We start from the raw sequence: 23,591 nt of genomic DNA on the forward strand, positions 1-23,591 counted from the left end.
TATTCTGTATCCGATTACAGGAATCCATGCAGGCATTAAAACTCAGGACTGGGGCTTCCCTGGTGGCGCAGTGGTTGAGAGTCCGCCTGCTGATGCAGGAGACACGGGTTCGTGCCCCGGTCCGGGAAGATCCCACATGCCGCGGAGCGGCTGGGCCCGTGAGCCATGGCCGCTGCCTGTGCGTCCGGAGCCTGTGCTCCGCAACGGGAGAGACCACAGCAGTGAGAGGCCCGCGTACCACAAAAAAACAAAAAAACTCAGGACTGTACAACAACGAAAAAAGTCAATTTTACTGCATGTTAATTTTTTAAATCTTTTTTTTTAAAGTTACTATCTCTAAAGTGCTTAAAACAGCACCTGGCAAATAGTAAGTTTTCTAAAACTGTTTGTTACTTCAAAAGAAAATAAATTCTTGGCTTTTCCAAGCCGAGGAATCTGCCTGTATAAGAAACATACGAGAAACACCCACTGGGGGGCTGCTTAAAGACCAGGAGAAACTCCAGCTTCACTGGGGTCCTTGCCTTCTACAGGGTCACATCCCAGGTGGTGTCTCCACCTAGGACACCACCTGTGTAAGCTAAAGGGAAGCAACATAAGGATTCATGATCATCCTGCACAAACAGCCCGCAGGACGGGTGAGGTGGTAAGGGGTGGACTGTGGGGGGCGGGTCCTGATGCACTCATGGAGCATGGGGTCCCGTAGAAGCTCAGAGTTCAGCTCCGGAGTCTGACAAATGCCAGTTCAAGCCGTGCTCCAGCTGCTCGCTAGCCTCCACGACCAAAGCAAGTTATTTCATCTCTGAGCATCGGCTTTGTCATCTGTGAAAAGTAGATCATAAAAGTGCCTGAAAAAGATTATGAGGACATAATGATATGAGGCCTGCAAGTTGCTCTGTACCATTGCCAACTCATTGTAAGTGCCCGATAAAATGCTACATTTCATGGTTATTATCTGCAATAGAGAGTGGCAGGATGCACCCTAAATGTGAACAGCAGGTAACCTTTTATTGTGGGTTTTTAATCCCCAGCATCTTATGAAAATTTTCAAACTTACAGCAGGTTGAAAAGACTGTTCAGTGAGTGTTTTTAGTGAGATTTAGGATGTTTTTTGTTTCTTTTGACTTACCTATAGTGTATCTTTTTCTTTTATTTGTTTTTTAAAATAAATTTATTTATTTTTGACTGCTTTGGTTCTTCGTTGCTGTGCACGGCTTTCTCTAGTTGCAGTGAGCAGGGTCTACTCTTCTGTGTGGTGCGCGGGCTTCTCATTGCAGTGGCTTCTCTTGCTGCAGAGCACGGGCTCTAGGCACGCGGGCTCAGTAGTTGTGGTGCACGGGTTTAGTTGCTCCGCGGCATGTGGGATCTTCCCCAGCCAGGACTCGAACCCATGTCCCTTGCATTGGCAGGCGGATTCTTAACCACTGTGCCACTAGGGAAGCCCCCAGTGTACCTTTTTCTACAGCAAATATAAACTACTTGGGTAATAAGAGTTAAATACAGGGGAGGGGAAAAGGAAAAAAATGTTAAGCACAACAGGACGAAGGACAGAACCCCATGGTCCAAAGTCACTGCCTCCAACTGATACATCAGCTCTGCCGGCAACTGTCTTTAGAATTGGCCCACATCTAATTAGAAATTCTTCCAGCCATTGAGCCATTTCGCCCACACATCACCCTTGTGTCCACAGGATGTCAGGAGAGATTTTTCAGGTGCTTTGCCGAAGTCCAGGCACAAGGAGCCTGCAGCACCTCCACCCCGGAGCAAGTAATCCCATCAATGGGGCAAATCAGATCAACCCAGAGTAATCTGTTCTTAGTGGTTTCTGATCCTGCCTTCTGCTTCCACATACTTGCAAATCAGGGGTAGTGGAAAGGGCCTGGACTCTGGAGTCACACTGCTCCGGGCTTGAATTTCACTTGCATTTCTCAGCTGTGTGACTTTGAGGAAGTTGCCTGACCTCTCTGAGCCTCACTGTAAAAAAGGAATAATAAAGCCAGTGTCACCAGCTTCTTTTGATAACTAAAATGATGGCTATATCTGTCTCCCTCCCCATCCCAACTGTGGTCCCCTCAAGGCCAAGACCTGGGGTCTCCGATCTTTGTACCCCAGTGCCTGGTAGGAAGGAGGACCCTCACTCCACCTATCCCACATATCCCTTCCCCTCCCCTCTCTTCAGCCCTGCCACCTGCATCTCCCCATCTCTCCCCACAATTCTCACCATCTCCCTTTCTACCTATTTTCCTCTCCTCCTTCACCCAGCATCTCCCTTCTCTCCCCCCCACTCCACCTCCTTGCCCAGTCCAAGTAACAGGTTCCATCCACCACCCTATCCTATGTCCCCAGTATCCATGAGCCACTGTGCAGCCCGTGGCCTGCTCCTCAGCCCGCCCCCGCAACCCCGACATGGGGAGGGCTGCTGCAGGGGGAGTGATAAAGCGGCGTCGACTCATTTACTCCATCACTTGTTAGCAGCTTCATTAGTTCTGAGGGCTCTGTGTGTGAAAAAAAACCCATTAGTGTGACTTAGTCTGGGCCATCCATCAGGGGTGGGGGGTGGAGGGTGACAGCAGAGAGAGGAGAAAACAAGAAAACAACCCACCACCCACCCTCGTGGCGCCTCCCAGGAAGACCGAGGCCTGGGCAGCTGCAAGGAAATTAGGGTTCCCGGGGCCTTTCCTTGACAAACTCTCCACCAGGATTTTTCACTTCTTACGGGATACAGCGGGGTGCTGCCCCCAGCCAGAGGATGCTGGCCTGAAGCCTGTTCTGATGCCCACCCACCCCCGCTGCAGGCACCACAGGCCTGCCTGTTCCCCTGCGGGATGCCCACCCACCCGCGCTGCAGGCACCACAGGCCTGCCTGTTCCCCCGCGGGATGCATTCGTGGTCCTCCGCTTCTGCCCTCCTCCATCCTCTGTCCACTTTTCCCTCTGCCCTGCTCTGCTCTGTCTCCTCTGCCCAGCTCTGGGATCCCTTGCAAGTGCAGCCCAGTCTCAGAGCCACCTCTGCCACTGCCACAGCAGTCTTCCTGCTTAATTAAAGTCCTGGCTCCAGAATTGGGGCTATTCAGGAAAACCTCTTGAAACTGCTGTCCCAGAGCCTGGGGCTCCTAAAAACCACCACTAGCCAAAAGAGGAAGATATCCTCTATGATCAGAGTTCTTAAATGGGGCCCTTCAATAAGTTTCAGAGGTCTCTGAATACCTTGACATTGTGTGGCAAAATTTGTGTGAAAGTACATCTTTCTGGGGGAGGAGCATTCCCAGTTTCCATCCACTCTTAAAGCTTCCACCACCCGCTCCCCAGATCGCCTCTCCTACTGGCAAGGCTTGGCGGCACTGGGAATTCCACCCCATATACCCAGTTTGGGTCCGTGTCTCAGAGAGAAAAGCAACAAGCCATGCTCACACCCATTGTTTTCATTTGATCCTACAACAAAACTAAACGTAGGAGGAAGCTGTTTGTAAGGGTCAACCCCACTCCCACTCCGCAGCTGGGTCAGGGCCCCTCCCTGCATTCCACACAGCATAACCCTCAACGCCCTGCATCGGGAGGGCAGAGGTATTTGTCCATCTGGATCCTCCACTGTGGGCCCTGGACTTATTCCTCTCTATCCTGGCCCCCAGCCCAGTACCAGGCCAGGGAAGAGCATCAATAAATATGTGTCAGATGAAGACGTGAATGAGTCCCCATTTCACAGACACATGAAGGTAAGGTGACTTGCCTTGCCTGAGGTCACCTAATCTTAACCTGATGACCCTGGGTTCCCTAGCCCTGGGCAAATGGGGTGGGGTGTGCTCTTTGGCACTTCCTTGTTGCCCCCAATATCTATTCTCCCCTTCTTCATTAGTCAGAGAACTCCTGACTTAGCTGGCACCTGGCCATCCAGAATAAAAAAGCACTGTCCAACCTCCCTTGCAATTAGTTCTGTATATGTGACTAAGTTCTGGCCAATCAATTACAAATGGAAGTGCTGTTTATAATTTCCAGGAAGTGTCTTTAAAGGCACTTTAAGGCACCATAACACTATGGGTTTGTTTTTCTGCTTCTTCCTCCTTCCTGTTTGCTGGAGGAAGACCTAATGGCTGGAGCTCAAGCAGCTATGTTGGACCATGAGGCAAATGACACATGTGACAGCCAGAATGAAAAGCTTGAAGGACCCTGGGTCCCTGACAATTCAGTGCCACACCAACCCTGGGCTGCCAACCTCTGGGCTTTTCACATGAGAAAATAAAACCCTGTGTGTTTATGGAAGTCATTCTCAAAGTGAGGTCTCCAGATCAATAGCAACATTATCACCTGGCAACTTGTTAAAACTACACAGTCTCAAGCCCCATCTTAGTCCTACTGAACTAGAATCTGGGAATGGGGCCCAGCAATATGGTTGTTTGTTTTTTTAAGTTCATACTGGCTCATGGGCTTAGTTGCTCCACGGCATGTGGGATCTTCCAGGACCAGGGATCGAACCCGTGTCCCCTGCATTGGCAGGCAGATTTTTAACCACTACGTTACCAGGGAAGTCCCTATTTCTTCATTCTACTGTTGATGGGCATTTTGGGTAGTTTCAGGTTTGGGGATATTATGAATACTAAGGCTATGAACATCCTTGGAAGTGTCTTTTGGTGACTACGTGTACACATTTCTGCTGAGTATATATCCTTGAGTGGAACTGCTGGATTATAGGGTGTATATGTTAAGCTTTAGTAGATAGAGACAGTTTCCCAAAGTGGTTGTACCAGTTTACACTCCCACCAGCAAGATAAGAGTTCTGGTTTCTCCACATCCTTGTCAACACACGGCATTATCTCTCTTTTGCATTTTAGCTATTCTGATGAATGTGTAGTGGTAGCTCATTGTGGGTTTGTTTGGGTTTTTTTATTATTATTTTTTGGCCACGTTGCGCGACATGTGGGACCTTAGTTCCCCGACCGGGAATCAAACCCGCGCCTTCTGCATTGGAAGCATGGAGTCTTAACCATTGGACTGCCAGGGGAGTCCCTTATTGCGGTTTTAATTTGCATTTGTCTGATGACAAATAAAGTTGGGCATCTTTTCATATGTTTATGGACTTCTTTTGTGAATTGCCTTTTCAAGCCTTCTATCCAATTGTTTATCAAATTGTCTACCTTTTTCTTATTGATTTGTACAAGTTCTTTATATACTTTGGATATGATTCCTATACAAATCTCTTCTTCCACTCTGTGGCTTACCTTTCCAATCTCTTAGTGGTATGATCACTACAGTCCAATGTATCAGTTTGCATAAACATTTTAAATTGGCAGCCAGAGAACATATGCATTCTTTCAGGTACTGGATGAAATTATCACTGCGCAGACACACCTCCAGCTCTGTCCAGCTCTGCCTGGACAGGGCCAGGGGACTCCAGAACCCCAGATGATGGAAGCCCTAGCCACATTCACACTTGAACCCACATTCTCACCCACACACATCTCCCCAATCCTGAATCTGAATGGCAGGTCAACACTAATGCGCAAGCATCGCCACTTCAGAGTGAATGGCCTGGGAAGCACATCCCAGGTGGCAGGCTGTCAGGACTCTGGAGCACAGATTGGATGGGGTCAAACCACTTGCACATGTGGGAGCCAGTGAGTGTGTTTTCCCTTACGTGGCCCTGGGTACCTATGTAGGCTCCCCTCTCAGTCGAGGACTTGATGAGGAGGCCACCGCATGCTCATATATATTACTCTACGTCTACAATGTGAACGATGCCTCTGAGATTCAATGCTCTAGTGCAGTGCACAACCTGGATCCTAGTACTTGGCAGCTTTGCTTTCAAGCAGGAATCAGGCAAAATCAGAGAAAGTTTAGCCAAGGTTCTGGCCAAAGTAGGGAAAAAAAGCAGATTTAAGCATGTGGCAGAAACAGGCATGACTGCACAGGACTGGACAGTCTTTCAAGCTAATCAGATGTCAGTGAGGCTTACACTTGAACTTGGGCCAAGCTGGATTCTGCTCTCAGCTGGGAGTCTGGGCCATACACCTATGACCAGTCTATGTTTGGCAGGTTTCCCTGGTCTGGGCAGTTGCTCATGTTTTCCTAGATAAGACAGTTTCTCCCTCAGGCTACCTTGGGCATTGGGTATCCTAAGGAGGAGGAGAAGGGTGGTGACCCCAAGTCTGCAGCCTCCAGCAGTATGTTGAGGTCCTGAAGGCAGCTAGGAGTGGAAGATGAGGGCCAAAGGAGGGATGTGGGGACAGAGCTGACAGCCCTGGGATAGAGCAGGCAGTGAGGCGGGGGGGTGTTGCCTTCCAGGGGCTCTCCGGCCCTGACCCCTGCCTGGTGCTGCTCCCAGCTCTGGGGCCTGCTCAGTGTCCCACAGTCCCAGCCCTGCTGGGACACAGGCAGCCTGAGCCTCCCACTTCTGGGAACCCAGGGGTGTGAGTGCCTGTTCCCAAGGGGAGGAAGGTGAGGCTTGTTAGGGAGCAGTGGACAAGTAGGTCCCTGGGGCCTGGCTGGAGGGGACGCTGCAGGATGTGAGGGCTGTGCCCTGGAGGTTCACACATCACAGGATGGCACAGTCCCTCTGATACCTACTAGCGCCCACTGCTAACACCCCACAAGCTCAGGCACCCAACTGTCACCCTCAGGGACGTAGACACTTCACACATGCTTCCATTCAGACCCACACGGACTCCCACCGGCTCAGGGGCGCACCCTCCTGAAACTGACAACGCCCCGCGGCTCATCAGCACCCCACGACCCCCACGTGCCCACTCCCCACGCGCTCCCACTCTTCACCCCATACTTCGCAGCTCTGGCCAGGAAGCCGCCATCGCATCTGCCCCGCCCTCCCGCCCGGGGGTCCTGAGCATCCCGAGGCGAGCGGCGCCTGTTTGCGCAGCTAAGTGGCATCTGTGTACAGAGCTGCGCGCTTATCTCAGCAAACACGGCGCCCGCCGCCCGCCTGCATTAGCCCCGGCCCGGAACCCTTCCCCACCGCGCGCTCATCCGGCCACCGCTGATAAGGAGCGGAGGGGACCGCCACTCCCCGGCACCCCACCACCTCCGATCGCTCCGCGGAGCCAGGAAAAGTGACGGGATCCCTGTCAGTGGAGCTCCAACCCAGGCGAGGCCGGAGCCCCTCCAGCGCCTCTCCCGTTGCTGCCCACTCCTGCTCGGTCAGCCCTGCTTCCTTCCTCTCCCCACCGCCCAGACCGTGGCCATCAGCCTGGCTGCCGCAAGAACACCTGGCTGTCCCGGCCTCCTTCCCCTTGTGGGATCCACGTCTTGACCTGGATTCCCAATGGATGTAAGCAGGAGACTCAATAGGAATTCCTAAATATTACCACTGCTGCTGTGGCTACTACTACTAGTAATAATAATAATCAAAATAATATCAACTTGACCAAGGCTTAACTGGGGCACAGGGCTGCCTGAGAAGCATCACTCTCATCTGATTTCATTTTCCCAGCAATTGAGTGAGGGAGGCATTGTTATTAGCCCCGGTTTACAGAGGTGGAAACTGCTGACTTAGAGAAGCTGAAAACCTTAGCACATGGATTTGAACCTGGTGCTGCCTGAACCCCGAGCCTGCACCGGCCTCCTCATAAGACACCAGCTGGCTAGTCCAGCCTCCTCGGTTTACCGATGGAGAAACTGAGGCACAGCCGGGAAGGCAGCTCCCAGACGGGCCTCAGCACTGCCACATCCGTCTGGGTGTCAGGCACCAAGTCGGCTCTGAGGTTACTGATACTGATTATCTAAGTCTAGTCTCAACTGGTAAGGTCGTTAAATCTCGATTTTGCTCTTAATTAAATCCAGTCGGGTTACATAAGTCGGTGAGAGTCACAGAGACGCCTGTTTTAAAAAGTAAGGAAGGGCAATGCACAAATGACTCACAAATGTGAATTGATTCAATTCCACTATTAATCAAAGAAATGCAAATTAAAACAGATACTTTTTTTTTCTATTAAAAATTTTTGGCAAAGATTTTTTTTAATGATAATGCCCAGTGCTGCCCAGACCCCTTTGCAAACACTAGAGATAAGACTGTAAAAGAGGGACTTCCCTGGTGGCACAGTGGTTAAGAATCCACCTGCCAACGCAGGGGACGTGGGTTCGAGCCCTGGTCAGGGAAGATCCCACATGCCACGGGAGCAACTAAGCCTGCAAGCCACAGCTACTGAGCCCACGCACCACAACTACTGAAGCCCGCTCGCCTACAGCCCGTGCTCCACAACAAAAGCCACCACAATGAGAAGCACACGCACCGCAACGAAGAGTAGCCCGCACTCGCTGCAGCTAGAGAGGGCCCGCGCACAGCAACGGAGACCCAACACAGCCAAAAATAAATAAATAAATTTATCAAAAAAAAAGACTGTAAGAGAACTTTCAGAAGGCTGGTAATGTGTATAACCTTTCAACCAGAGTTTCCATTTCTATGAATGTAACCAATGGACACATCCAGAGATAAGCACCAGGATACTCATCATAACTGCAATTAACAATAATAGCACACACACAATAAGGGAAACAACCCAAATCCCCCAAATGGTAAATTATAGTATATAGGAAAGATGTACTATTTTAATGGAGTCATTAAAATCACGTTTTAGAAAAATGTTAAATGATATGGAAATGTTTATGACATATGCTTACATGGGGGGAAGCAGAGTACAAAAATAATTCATATAGAATGATTCTGAGTCTGTAAATATATATATTTATAGGAAGAAATATTTCTATATATATTTCTAGGAAGAAATCCTGTAGGGATATTCTATACATTAAAATGTCAATATATGTCAACTGATTCACTTTGCTGTATACCTGAAACTAACACAGCATCATAAATCAACTATACTCCAATAAAAAAAATTTTTTTAATTAAAATTAAAATAAATGTTAAGAGCATTATCTCTTGAGATGGGATTACAGGTGGTTTTTTTCTTTGTGCTTCTCTGTAATTTTTCTAGTTTAAAATGAATATGTATTTATAATCAGAAAAGTTCTAATTGAAAAAATCAAAGACAAACAAAAGAAATGAGAACAAAAGATATATAATCGACCACCACCTTCCTGGCCCAGTGTCAAAGTCCAGCCCGCCTCTCCCACCCCTTCCAGCCTCTGGCCACGAGTGAGGGCCCAAGGTAGGACCAGAGCCCAGTGGGGCTGTGGTCTCAGCAGGGAAAAAGCAGAGGCCAGACTCAGGACCTGAGAGGAGCAGAGACCCACGATTCTCCAGGACTAGGTAACGAGGTGGAGACACGCCCTTGGCCCATAAAGAGAGAGGTGAGTGTCCAGCAATTTCTCCCCTGAAGACACATGCCCAAGTGTATGTCCAGGGAGGATGGCCTGTGGGGTGTCTGAGCAGGAGGCTGGGTGCCCCATCGCTCCCATGGTTCACCCCAGGATGGGGTCACTTGGTTTCCTGTGCCTTGTGTACCCCAAGTTTCTGTAGCCTTGCAGCCTAAAGGAAAGGGTCATTTGAGGACTGTGGCACCAGGCAGGCTTAAACTAGAATCCCAGCTCTATAACCCACTGTTTTTCAGCAAGCCACTTTGCCTCTCTGAGCCTCAGTTTCCTCATCTGTAAATGGGCATAAGAACACCCTTACAAGGGTCACTGTAAGGACCACAAATAATGGAAAAAAAAAGCACAGAGTGTCTGTTAAACGATACCCGAGGCTGTTTTGCCTGCCCCAGGACCCAGAACCACGGGGCCCCGTCAGGAGAGCCTGCGTGTTCTGGACTCCCCACCCCGTCATCTGCTCCCACGTGGATTCTCACACCCAGCTGCCACAGACTACTCTTTGAATCCCAACTCTACGTGTGTTTGCTTCACACTAGACGCACTGCTAAGCATTTTACATTTAATCCCCAGAGCACTCCTGTGAGATCCGTGTTATTAGTGCCATTCTACTGATAAGGAAACTAAGGCTCAGAGAGGTTAAGCAACTTGCCCCAGGCCCCACAGCAGGTAAATGGCATTACCGGGGCTGTGGGTCGGGCCAGTCTCAGGCTGCCTCATGGAACCAGATGCCATCACATTCCTTGGGCCCCTGCTGTTCTGGTGGTCAGCACAGATGTGGGTGACTGAGGCTGTGAAGCCATGTTTCTATTACTGATATTCCCAGACTGTGCAGAGCTCTGCCTTCCTCTGCCCTGATTAATTACACCAGGAGCCTACTGAGAAAATCAGGTCCCTCTCCCCCAACCCCTGCTGCTCTCTGGCTTAATTACTTCTTGTCCTGGCTGTAATGAATGTCTCTGATCCCCCGAGACAGGAAACTTATCCGGAGCAGCCGCCTCCATGACTCAGCCCATGCCTCCCATAGTCCTGTCCCTTTGGGCTCAGACACAGGCCCAGCCTCTGACCGTCTCCTACCCCTGCCTCTGTGCCCCGGCTTCAGCTACAGAGAACATCTGTGGGAGGGAGACTCCCAGCCCCTCAGCCTCCCTGCCCCCCATGGAATGCAGACCAGAAAACCAGACACAATAGGTCTGCCCCAGACTGGGGGTTCTGGATCCTCAGTCCCTCGCCCAGCAATCTGCCCACAGGCTTTGGAGCAGATGCTCGGAATGGCAGCTCCTCCTGGATCCCTACCTGCTTGCACCCACGCGGGGCCAGCTCAGAGAGGCCATTCTTTCCTTTCCTTCATTCACCCCATATTCCCTGAGCACCTACTCTGTGCCAGTCCCTGTTCCCGGCACTGGAAATACAACAGAGAGCAAGAGAGACAAGGCGTGCGTCCTCTAGCAGCTTACGGTCTAGCAGGAACACAGCCCCAAACAAGCAAACAGACAGATACATAAAATTATTTATAAGGAGGGGGAGAGTGGGAGCAGAGAGTAACAGCTTGGGTGGCAGGGGATGGGCAGGGAGAGGCGGCACATACACCTCCGTCCCATCCTGTGTAATCCCTATGCTGGAAGTCCTTACAGCAGTCTGCTCTGCATCCCTCATACTTCAAGGCCAACGTGGTCTTACTGGATCATCACCTCCAATGACCCAGGGCTTCGGTCACACACACACATCAGCCATCACCTAAAAGAACCACAGGGAGGAGAGAGGGTGATGAGCAATGAAGGCAGGGCTCCTGGTAGCCACCCAGCCTCCCTTTCTGCCTCTTTGCCTTTCCACTGGGGTCCTTTATCCCCCCATCAATCACCAAAATAATTTCCAGGTAGATCAAAGAGTTAAATGTAAAAATAGACTGAACCACTGGAAACCAGGAAGAAACAGAACGATAAGACCTCTTGAGGGAAGAGCTCTTTATGAGCATAAAGCCACTGGAAGAAATCACAAAGAGAAAGGTCAACAACAGCCTTGCCCACGGAAGCATTAAGCGTGTGTGCGTGTCATAAAAGCATAGCCGAAATTACGACTCAGACCTCCTCCCTCTGCCAGGCTAACTCCTAAGCTGTTCCAGCTTTAGTTCCACAAGGAACTTGACCCCCACCCCACCCCTCACCCACTGTGGGTCAGCTGTCACCCCTGACTGCTCCCTGAACCCCGGCTGCTCGACCCTCTATCAAAGCAGACATGAAACTGCATTGGGGCGGTGCTTTCTACTTTGATCCTCATGGTGCGTGGGTACCTTGATGTCTTCCTGTTTTTATAATCTCTGTGCCCAGCATACAAAAATACTTCACACAGAACTCAATAACTTTTTTAGTGTTATATTTTCTGCTTCCCTAGGTTTTGTGTTTTTTTTAATTATAGTAAAACACACGTAACATACAATTTCCCATCTTAATTTTTTTGAGGAACTGCCATATTGTTTCCATAGTGGCTACACCATTTTGCATTCCCACCAACAGTGCACAAAGATTCCAATTTCTCCACACCCTCACCAACACTTGTTATTTTCTTGGGGTTTTGATAGTAGCCATCCTGATGGGTGTAAGGGGGCATCTCACTCTTGTTTTGATTTGCATTTCTCAGTAACTATTTTTTTTCAAATGAAAGTCAACAGACTAAAAAAGAAATAATCCTTATGGTCGTTATGACAAAAGGTTAGTATATTTTATGTGTAAAATGAATGTACAAATCTCTAAGTAAAACATTAGAATGCCCAAAAGATAAATGGCCGTGAACAGACAACTCCAAAAGAGGAAAAGCAACATTAGAACAAATAGTTTCGCATCATTGGTTACAAAAAAGACAAAATGGGATACCATATTTTACCTGGTAAGATTTCAAAACTTAAAAAAAAAAAAAAAGATAAAACTCACTGCTGACAAGAGTGCTGGCAAATAGACACTCTTTCATGGCTGATGAGAGTGTATATTGGTACAATCCTTTCGAAAAGCAACTTCCAGGGACTTCCCTGGTGGTCCAGTTGTAAAGAATCCGCCTTGCAATGCAGCGGATGCCAGTTCGATCCCTGGTCGGGCAACTAAGTCCAAGCGCAGCAACTATGAGCCCGCGCCTCCTAGAGCCCCTGTCCCACATCTCACAACTAGAGAGAGAAAACCGGAATGCCACAACTAGAGAGGAGCCTGCACGCTGCGAGGAAAGATCCCGCATGCAGCAACTAAGACCCGACTCAGCCAAAAATAAAATAAATAAATATATTTTTAAAATGTTAATCACTGTATTGTACAACTGTAACTTATATGATATTGTACATCAATTATATTTCAATTGGAAATAAAAAGAAAAGCAACTTCCAAAGACTCAAGAGTATTAAAATTATTCATGTACTTTAACCCAGAAATTCCGTTTCTGGGCACTTACTGAAATAAACTCAATTTAGAAATCTAAGCACAGGGACTTCCCTGGTGGTCCAGTGGTTAAGAATCCGCCTGCCAATGCAGGGGACACGGGCTCAATCACTGGTCCTGGAAGATCCCACATGCTTCGGAGCCTGTGCGCCACAGCTACTGAGGCCACTTGCTGCAACTACTGAAGCTTGTGCACCTAGAGCCCGTGCTCTGCAACAAGGGAAGCACCGCAATGAGAAGCCGGCGCACCACAACGAAAAGTAGCCCCCACTCGTGGCAACTAGAGAAAGCCCACGCGCAGCAACGAAGACGCAAAGCAGCCAAAATAAATAAATAAAAGAAATATAAGCACAAAAAATGTGTACCACAGTTTATTTATAATAATAAAAACTTGGAGGCATTATAAATATCTAATAATAGCATATTCAATATTAGATTTTAAAATATTCCTATTTTAAAATAGTCCTATCATCATACAGTCACCCAAAACATGATTATGAAGTCTATGAGATGAGAAACTGTCTAGGATCTAATGTTAAGTAGGAAAAGCAGGATCCAAAATGTTACCTGCAACAACATCTAAACTAGGAAAAAAATTAAGGGTAGTAAGTGTATATAAAAATATACAGCAGGGCTTCCCTGGTGGCGCAGTGGTTGAGAGTCCGCCTGCCGATTCAGGGGACAGGGGTTCGTGCCCCGGTCCAGGAAGATCCCACATGCCGCGGAGCGGCTAGGCCCGTGAGCTATGGTCGCTGAGCCTGTGCATCCGGAGCCTGTGCTCCGCAACGGGAGAGGCCACAAAAGTGAGAGGCCCGCATACCAAAAAAAAAAAAATATATATATATATATATATATATATATATACGGCAGGCTGGTGGAAACTGTCTCTGGCTGATGGACCTATGTGTAATTCTTCTTTTCTTCATTTTGTTTCTCCGTGCTTCCTCTCTCCACACCAGATCTCTCCCCAAACCAATAACATAATTAAAACATTTCATAAACTTTTCTGAATATTGATCCTTAAAAAACGTCATTCAACAATATGAGGGAATTTTAATGCATAAAGTGCTAATTAGGACGTTGTTTATAATCATATAGAAACTGGATGCAAATCAAGTGTTTAATAATAGAAAATTAATTAAGTGAGGGAATTTTACCCTTGTTGAAATCTTAGGCAGTCACTACAAGGCCCAGTTAGGAAGTGCTATCGGTTGAATTGTGTCCCCAAAAAGATATGTTGAAATTCTAACCCCTGTACCTCAGAATGTGACCTTACTGGGAAATAGGATCGTTGTAGATGTAATTAATTAAGACGAGGTCATACTGCAGTAGGATGGCACTTAATCCAGTATGACTGGGACTTCCCCAGTGGTCCAGTGGGTAAAACTCCACGCTCTCAATGCAGGGGGCCTGGGTTCAATCCCTGGCTGGGAAACTAGATCCCGCATGCATGCCGCAACTAAGAGCCCGCATGCTACAACTAAAGATCCAGCATGCTTCAAGGAAGATCCCGTGTGCCGCAACGAAGACCCAGTGCAGCTTAAATAAATAAACAATTAAAAAAAAATCCAGTTGGACTGGTGTCCTTATAAGAAGAGGAGACACACAGGGAGAAGATTGTCGGGTGACGGTGGAAGCAGAGATTGGAGGGATGCATCTATTGATACAAGGCAAAGAATGCCAAGGATTGCCAGCAAACACCAAAAGCTACAAGAGGCAAGGAAGGCTTCTTCCCTACCAGTTTCAGAGAGAGCATGGCCTGCTGACACCTTGATCGATTTCTAGCCTTCAGAACTGTGAGACAATACCTTTCTGCTGTTTTAAGCCGCCCAGTTTGTGGTCCTTTGTTAAGGCAACCCTAGGAAATGAATGCAGGAAGTAATATGAAAAATGTTCGTGACATCCTGATAAATGAAAACTCAGGAAAATTAATATGTACACAATAACACAGCCATGTTTTAGAAATATATTAAAAAAGCCTGGAAGGAGACAGACCAAATGCAAACAGCAGCTGTATTACTAGACTAGGTGGGTTTTGTTTATCCAGTTTTCAGTTGTTTCCCTAAATTACTTTTATAATGAAAAAAGTTTTATTTTTTTTTAAAAAGTGTATCCTAATTATAACCACCAGCTCCTCCTTCCATTCCCACTGTCAGGACCCTGGCCTCTCTGCCTGGGATCAACCCCTCCCACCCCTCCCACCCCATCCCACATCCCTTCCTTCTTCCAAGAACCCGGCTGGGATCTGGCCACTCTCCTCCTCAATATCCCTCAGTGGCTCCCCAGGTCTCTTTAGTCCTCACCCACGGTACTGGCTCAACCCACCCTGGGCTGTGCCCTTCCCCCGCCCTTCGCCTGCCCACCACACTAACAGTCCAGTCGAGGAACGTTTGTACTTTCCCGGTACAAACAACCGGTAAGGTAGTGAGGGAGGCGAGTTTTCTCCCTGCTGGGAAGACGGAAACAGAGGATCCATCCCTGCGTGGGAGGGAGCGGAAATCCTATTCAAAGCCAGCCCGAGGCCAGTCTCTGAGGCTGGGACCCGAACCTGCGTGTCTGAGCCCAGATCAAGGCAAGGACCGTGCCCGATCCCCGTCTCTACTCGTCCAGCGCCCTACCGGGTACCCAGCGGGAGCTCCATTAATGCGTCCCGTCCCGACTGAGGATGCCTGAGACCCCTCCTCCCATCTTTGCCCCAAATAATACCCCCACTCCTTTCAATGCCTTGGCCCCTGCCTCCCCTCTTTGACTGTACCCTCACTCCCTGACCTGCGGGCTGGGTTTTCAGGGAAGAGGGTTGGAGTAAGGGATCCGAGAGAGGCACACGAAGATGGGGTGGCTCTGGGAGGGTGCTGGCTGGGCGGGGGGGCAGAGCTCGGGGGGAGGGGCGTAAGTCTTGGCACGAGAGAGCCGGGAGTCCACCCCCCACAAACCCACCGCCCAGGGTGCGTTCCCACCGGCCCCTCGCGCGGATCTCTTTACTTCGAGGATGTGGGCACTGCGGGCGGACGGGACGCGGCCAGCCCGGGACTCACCAGGATCTCGTACCGCGTGGCCGGGCCGGCGTTGCCCTCTCGTGGCACTAGTGTGTAATTACAGCCTGAGGGCACACAGCGGAATCCACCTCCGCCAGCCACCGAGGATCAGAAAAGTATTTGGGGGTGTGGACCTACGCCCTGAGTTCCCTGAGCCCCGGAGGCTGACTATTCATCCTTAGGACAGTTTTCTGAGCCCTGAGGCCCCACAATCCCCTACCTACACATTAACCTCACCTCTGGACATGCACATCTTAGGATGCACCTATGAAATTTCCATTAGTTGACTTTTTGATGTATAAAAAACACACATACTGTCCCACATCTCACCTTCACACATGCCACCACACACACACACACACACACACACACACACACCTCTCTCCTCTGGAGAACACACAGAGCTTTCATCCACGCGACATGGAAATACTGTACCACTTAGCACCATACTAACTTAGCCATGAGTCCCACACAACACCCAACCCCTGCCCAGCCATAAACGCACACACAACAACCCTCAGTCCTCACCCCAGTGTCCTCACCTCTCCCTCTTCACCTCCTCAAACTCACTAGGGACATCCCCATATAGAAAGCCACCTTTCCTGACCTCTAGGGACCAGCCCACATCTCTGCTCCACTACTTTTCAGACTTTAATGCCCATAAAATCCCCTGGGGGTCTCATTAAAATGCAGATTTTCACTCAGTAGGCCTAGAGTGGGCCCCAGATAGGGCATCTCTAACCATCTCCCAGGTGATGCCACAGACCATACTTTGAGTACTGTAGCCCTGCTGCTTTCTCCAGCCTCAGTTTTCCCAGGAGTTCCATGCTATGGTCTCATCCCATGCCTCTCCCCAACCCTCTGCCACCTGGTTCTCCCACCCTACCTCCCCACCACCCCACTGAAACAGAGAACTCACTAATGAGTGAAGCCAATGGCCTTTTTTTTTTTTTTGCTGTATGCGAGCCTCTCACTGTTGTGGCCTCTCCCGTTGTGGAGCACAGGCTCCGGACGCGCAGGCTCAGCAGCCATGGCTCACGGGCCCAGCCGCTCCGCGGCTTGTGGGATCCTCCCGGACCGGGGCACGAACCCACGTCCCCTGCATTGGCAGGCGGACTCTCAACCACTGCGCCACCAGGGAAGCCCAAAGCCAATGGCCTTTTCTCAGGCTTTGGGGCATCTACAATGTGAGCTGCCCTTTCCTTCTTCAAACATCACCACCTGTGGACTCTTGGTGACTCCTGGCTGGCCTCCTACTCTGGACCCCCTCCAACCTCTCCCCTTTCTACAGCCCCCCCGGCAGCTCATGCCTAAGATCAGGGGTCTCATCTACCACCCTCTCCATACCTCTCCCGCCCAGACCTCTCTCCTGAGCTCCAGGCCCCTTTTCCAGTTGTCTGCTAGGAAGCCCAGCCTATACCCTGAAAGCACCTTACCTCCACTTGTCTGAAACCAGCCTCCTAGGATCTCTGTAATAATGGTGGGAATTCCGTGGTGGCCCAGTGGTTAGGACTCCACTTTTACTGCCGAGAGCGCAGGTTCGATCCCTGGTTGGGGAACTAAGATCTGTAAGCTGCGTGGGGCAGCCAAAAACAAAAAAAGGTAAAGCCTAACTTCATGGCATTATGTGAGAATTAAGTAAGTTAATACATATCATGTGCTTAGAACAGTACCTGAGGAGTTCGCTTTTTTTTTTTTTTTTGGCTGTACCTGCGCACTTTGCAGAATATTAGTTCCAGGCCATGGCAATGAAAGCGCTGAGTCCTAACCACTGCACCACCAGGGAATTCCCAGAATTTGCTATTATTATAGTAGCCCTTCCTAAATATCCCCAATACCTAGAGATTATAAACTGAAGGAAGATCCTTCCTATCACAGAGTTATGGACAAATCCTGCTTTTTCTCTCCCTCTGTTTCCTTCTGTCATCTCAGAGAAAATGTCCCTATCAGATGCTAACAGGCCTGCCTGTGTGCATCAGTGCATCATCTTTCTTACACTGCTGATAATCTATTCTTTTTTTATTTATTTATTTTTTATTTTGGCTGTGTTGGGTCTTCATTGCTGTACGGGGGCTTTCTCTATTTGTGGCGAGAGGGGACTACTCTTCGTTGCCGTGCGCAGGCTTCTCATTGCAGTGGTTTCTCTTGTTGCGGAGCACGGGCTCTAGGCACGCGGGTTTCAGTAGCTGCAGCACGTCGGCTCAGTAGTTGTGACTCGCGGGCTCTAGAGCGTAGGCTCAGTAGTTGTGGCGCCCCGGCTTAGTTGCTCCGCGGCATGTGGGATCTTCCTGGACCAGGGCTCGAACCCGTGTCCTCTGCATTGGCAGGCGGATTCTTAACCACTGTGCCAGCAGGGAAGTCCCTCGTTATTGGCTTTTGAGTGGCAAGCAGCCAGACCCCATTTTCGAATACAGATCCCTGTATAGCACAGGGAATCATACTCAATATCTTGTAATAACCTATAATGGAAGAGAATCTGAAAAAGAATATGTACATATAACTGAATAATATAAGAATATATAACATATACAACTGAATCACTCTGCTGTACACCTGAAACCAACACAACATTGTAAATCAACTCTACTTCAATAACAAAATTAAAATTAAAAATTTTTTTTAAAAAGCACATCTCAATTCAAACCAGCCACATTTCAAGTAATGAACAGACACATGTGGTTAATGGCTGTTGTACCGAACCCCTCAGAGTCAGAGAATTAAAAATAAAGGGGAGGGCTTCCCTGATGGCACAGTGGTTGAGAGTCCGCCTGCCGATGCAGGGGACATGGGTTCGTGCCCCGGTCCGGGAAGATCCCACATGCCGCGGAGGGGCTGGGCCCGTGAGCCATGGCCGCTGAGCCTGCGTGTCCGGAGCCTGTGCTCCGCAACGGGAGAGGCCGCAACAGTGAGAGGCCCGCGTACCGCAAAAAAATTAAATAAATAAAGGGGAACAATAATCGAAGGACAGCAGTGTTCAGAAAAGAGGCTGCCTGCCTGTTGCAATAGGGGAAGAGGGGCGGTGGCTCTCTGGGAAGAGGCCACCACAAGTATTGATGGGAACACTGTATCATCTTCGTGGTCTCCACAGAGCTTGTTCCATCTTCACCCTGACCTTGTGAACTAAGGATTATTCTCTCCTGATTAACAATAAGGAAACAGGTTCAGTAGTCTAAGGGCTGGTCCAAGGTCACACCATGAAGGAGAATTGGATATGGGATTCAAGCCCAGGGCTCGTGACTCCTCGTGTTGGCCATACCGTGCTCTGGAAGAACCCGGAACGATTCCTGAAACTCCAAGGGACTCTTCGTGGCTTCTTTCTGTCCCCAGACCTCTCTCAGCTCCTGGAGGCCCCGTGGTACACTGCGAGCACTGCTCTCCGCTTAAATGATGGGGTGTGCTAACGTGCTGGACTCGGGGACACCACTGAGGGCACATCAGGGGCCTCCGGGAGGGACACCTAGACCTTACATAACAAAGGAAGAAGGAACGGAGACTGAGGACAGCACGGTGGGCAGGAGAGATGAAGAGATGAATGTAAAAGGGAGGCTTGGCGCCATCTTCCAAGCAGATCAGACAAAGGGGCCGGAGAATGGGTCGGATACCACCTCTGAGTGCTGATTTTTGTTTCCGGTAACATCAGCGTAACTTGATGAATGGTGATTCCTGATAAGGAGAGTGTGCCCAAGCAAAGCAGGTCCGTTGGCCAACGCACAGCAAGCCAAACGCTGAGATGCCATGGTTGGCAGCCGAGAAAGAGTTTACTCACAAGGCAGCCAAGTAAAGAGATGGGAGAACAAGTCTCAGATTACCTCCCTGACGTCTGGTTGTCTATTCCTTTTAACAAACCCCCGGGGCAGCAGCGACAGAGCGGCAGAGAGTAGGGAGCCCCCTGCTGGACAAGAGGTTCATGGCACACTTGGAACTGAAAATCTTAATATCCATAAATCTGTGGGTTTCCTCCTCCACGTTGTACTATGTATTTGTGGAGTATTTAGTATTGCACATATTTATGCCTTGGAGGAAAACTATGCCTGGAAGGAGAAAACTAGCTCTTACTAAGTGTTTACATTATGTCAGACTGGGAACATGCGCGTATGGGAATTCATTGAATCTTTTATTTTGCAAACGTCCAAGCATTCATAAAAGTTGGGAGATTGTATAGTGAATCCCCTGTATCCATCATCCAGCTTCAACAAATAGCAACTCCTAACTCATTGTGGCTCTGTTCCCCCACCCCGCTTTCCCTTCTCCTGGGTTATTTTGAAGAAAATTCAAGACATCTTATCTGTTCATGTATAAATATTCAGTATGTATACTAAAAGATATGGAATCATTTTTAAAACATTAACAACCATATCACATCTAAAAAATTAATATATCAAGTATTTTTGTGCTCAAATTTTCCTGATCGTCTAATATTTTATGGTTTGTTTGAATCAGAATCCAAATAAGGATGAAAAGAGGCTTTTAAAATTCTTCTTTTGATCTATAGGTTCATCCTTCCCCTCCTACTCTTTCCTTGCAACTTATTTGTTGAAGAAACCAGGTTGTTTGTCCTATAAAGTTTGCCAGGATTTGGCTGACTGCATGCCCACAGAGAACTTTACATCCTCACCACGATTCAATGAGATTAAGTTTTCTTTCCCCCATTTTACAGGTGAGAAAACTGAGGCTCATAGAAGTTAAAAGCCTTGCCCAAACCTTTGCATCCTAGGAAGTGGCAGAGCCCAGGCCTCCTGACTTCCAGCCAAAAAAAAAAAAAAAAAAGGGACAGCTTCCTCAGAGCACCTAGTTCAGTACCTGGCACATACTGTGTGCTCCTCACTGGTGGAGAGGGCTGCCTTGGGGCTGCCTGGGCAATCCTAGGGCCAAGCCCACGCACACAGATTCCACAGACCCCACAAACCATGAAGCCAGACGTTTCTTTCCACAGGCTCTGCTTCTTTCTCTCTGTCCTCTCTTCATTAATTTATCCAATAAATAACTACTGGGCACCTCTTATATGCCAGATGTCATCCGGGCATATGAATGAGTATGGTTGTGTGCCTCTGTACATGGGTAGATGGGTATGGTCTCGGGGAGAAGTGGGTTCTGCTTCTAACTCTGCATGTAGTGTGTGTGTGTACACAAGTCTGTGTACATTTGTATCTCCAGATCTAAATATCCCTGTGGAGGTCAATGACTACAATTGGCTGTATAGCTGTGTGTTCTCAGTAGCCTTCCATGTAAACATGCGTGTGTTTCTATGTATGACACAGTCACTGAGAAAGCCTCCACAAATGTACACAATTCTGTATGCATATGTGTGTCTGAGTGGACCTGTGTCTCTCTGTATAGCTGTGTGTCTACACACGTGTATCTCTCTATGTGCACATATGTATCTGTGTGACTATGGATGCTGCAGCTCTCCATGTTACATACTCTGTGTATCTCTGTATGCTTGTGTGTCTTCACACCTGTGTATCTGTGTGCATCTCAAAGGGTGGCGTGGGTCTCTACTTCTGTGTACTTTGTGCATCTGTGTGTATGTCCCCTCTGGTGCTGTGATTGGGATGGTCAACTATCAACCCTCACCTGCCCAGATTACTGTCACCTCCATGCCCACCTATACTAAGTGGCAGTCAAGGAGGACTCTCATGCGAGGGAAAACCTTGGCCCTTCAAACCAGCCCCTGTGCCCAGGGCTGAGGCCCCTGCTGAGAGGAGTGTCTGGAGGGGTTGGAAGGTTGTGTCTGCTCCCAGCATCTCGAGGACCCGAGGCCTGATTAGAAGATAGGAGCCTGATTCTGGGCCCATTGACAATAGGCTTTTCTCTGAAAGATGAAACATCAGCCAGCTTCAGAGGGGAAAACATAAAATTCAAGCAGGAACCACAGGCCAACAATGATCCTGTAGGCCTTCAGTTCAGAGGGGTGGGTCAGGTAGCGGTGTTGACCCCATACCCGCAGCCATCCCCTCCAGAAAGCAGGGCCAATTCCCCAACCACGGGCTGGCCTTCTCCAGGGAGAGTGGCCCCAGGGTCACCCGGCCTGGAGTTAATCATCTACTCGGGGTATCCCTGGGCCCCATTGGCTGCCTGGGGACACGGCCCTCTGGGCTGAAACCCAAAGGAGAGGAAAGGAGTTCCCCAGCCAGGGTCTGCCCCACCGGCCCAGGGGAAATGGGGAGGATGCTGTTGGCTGCTGGACCTGGCGGGCTCTCAGGAAGCCCCCAGTCTGGGAAGGAGACAGCAGCCCCGCCCTCAGAAAGCCCCAGTCTGAAGGGAGAGGCCATCCTTGCCCTCACGGGGGCCCCAAGCTGGCAAGAAGCAGGACTCAGCCGCAGCTGGGGGAAAGGACCTAAAAGGGGTGTACACTTTAGTTGGAAGAAGCGAAGAGGGGCCAGGGTAGGGGCAGAGACCCAGAGCAGCAAAAGCGGGAGAGACCCAGAAAGAGGAACTCTGAGTAAAGCGTGGCCCGGGAGGGTGGGCGCTCTGACGAGGGGCTTGGATGGAGAGACCAGGAAGGGGAAGCACATTTGAGGTGGAGGGTCTGTGAGAGCAGAAAGAAGAACATGATTTGGGCTCCAAGGGTTAAGACCACCTCCTCTAGTGGATTCTGGGAAGTGTGGGGATCGGGAGGGGCAGCAATAAAGAGAGAAGAGAACAAAGGCCCTGGAGGTGGCCCCTCAGGGGAAGGGGTACACACCCTCCCTGCCATTGCTCCACTCTGTTGGAACTCAGGATTTCTAAGTAGGAAAACGGAAAAGTCAATGGAGGAGATCACAGAGGTCAGCTCCCGTCTCCCCCTGCCAGGAGTCTCCTGCCCAGGACGGTGCGTGCATGTGCTGTGCTGTGTGTGCGTATGTGTCTGCTTGTGTACGTGTGCACGTGTTCATGCGAACGTGTGTTTTGGTGGGGGATCCTTGGAAGGTCAGTGCACTCACGCAGCATCCTCTGGGATACTCAGGAGAGGAGAGCCCAGACCGCTGCTCCCCATTCAGGCAGAGCCTGACACCCAGCACAGGGAACACAGAGCTGTACGAAAGGAAGGAAAGAGCATGGGGTAGGAACTCAGGATGTCAAGGGTCCAGCCATGACACTAACAAGCTGTGTGACGTCGGCCAAGTCACCTCCCCTCTACAGTTGATTTCACCGCCCTCTGTAAAGACAGAGGGTGGGACCCCATCGGGATAGAATGTAACCGAGGGCAGGATATGTACAACTGTTAGCACACCAGGTGTTTTTAGGCAGCACAGGGGATGCAGTATTAAGCAACAATGAATCACATCCTGTGAAAGTTTTCAAGTCCTTTTCAAATCTTGCTTAAGAGCATGGATCGGGAGCAAAACTGCTTTGCTTCAAAGACCAGCTCCACTGCTTACAAACTCAATGACCTTGTCCCTCACATATTTCTGTGCCTCAATTTCCTCCTCTATAAAATGGATGTAATAATAATACCGATTCTGGAGTCATTGTAAGGATTAAATGAGTTACTATTTGTGAAGTGCTTTGCACAGTGCTTGGCGTTCTGCATGTGTCAGCAGCTATTATTCTACCTTGGAGAAAGCCTCACAGTGTGCTAGGGGATCTCTACAAGAGGAGCAGGCAACTATCCAGCTGGAATTTATAACATTTTGTTCTCTCTTTATTTGTAAGACTTTCTTTCAAGTGATAATGGCCTTCTAGTTACAATCCTGATGTGGATAAATTTTAAAATTAAGAAGTTCATTTTTTTTAAAGTCTTTATTGAATTTGTTACAATACTGCTTCTGTTTTTTATATTTTGTTTTTTTTGGCCCCGAGGCATGTGGGATCTTAGCTCCCCGACCAGGGATTGAACTCGCACCCCCTGAATTGGAAGGGGGAGTCTTAACCACTGGACTGCCAAG

The sequence above is a fragment of the Hyperoodon ampullatus genome, assembly GCF_949752795.1.
Source record: "Hyperoodon ampullatus genome assembly, chromosome: 19".
NCBI classification, from domain to species: domain Eukaryota; kingdom Metazoa; phylum Chordata; class Mammalia; order Artiodactyla; family Ziphiidae; genus Hyperoodon; species Hyperoodon ampullatus.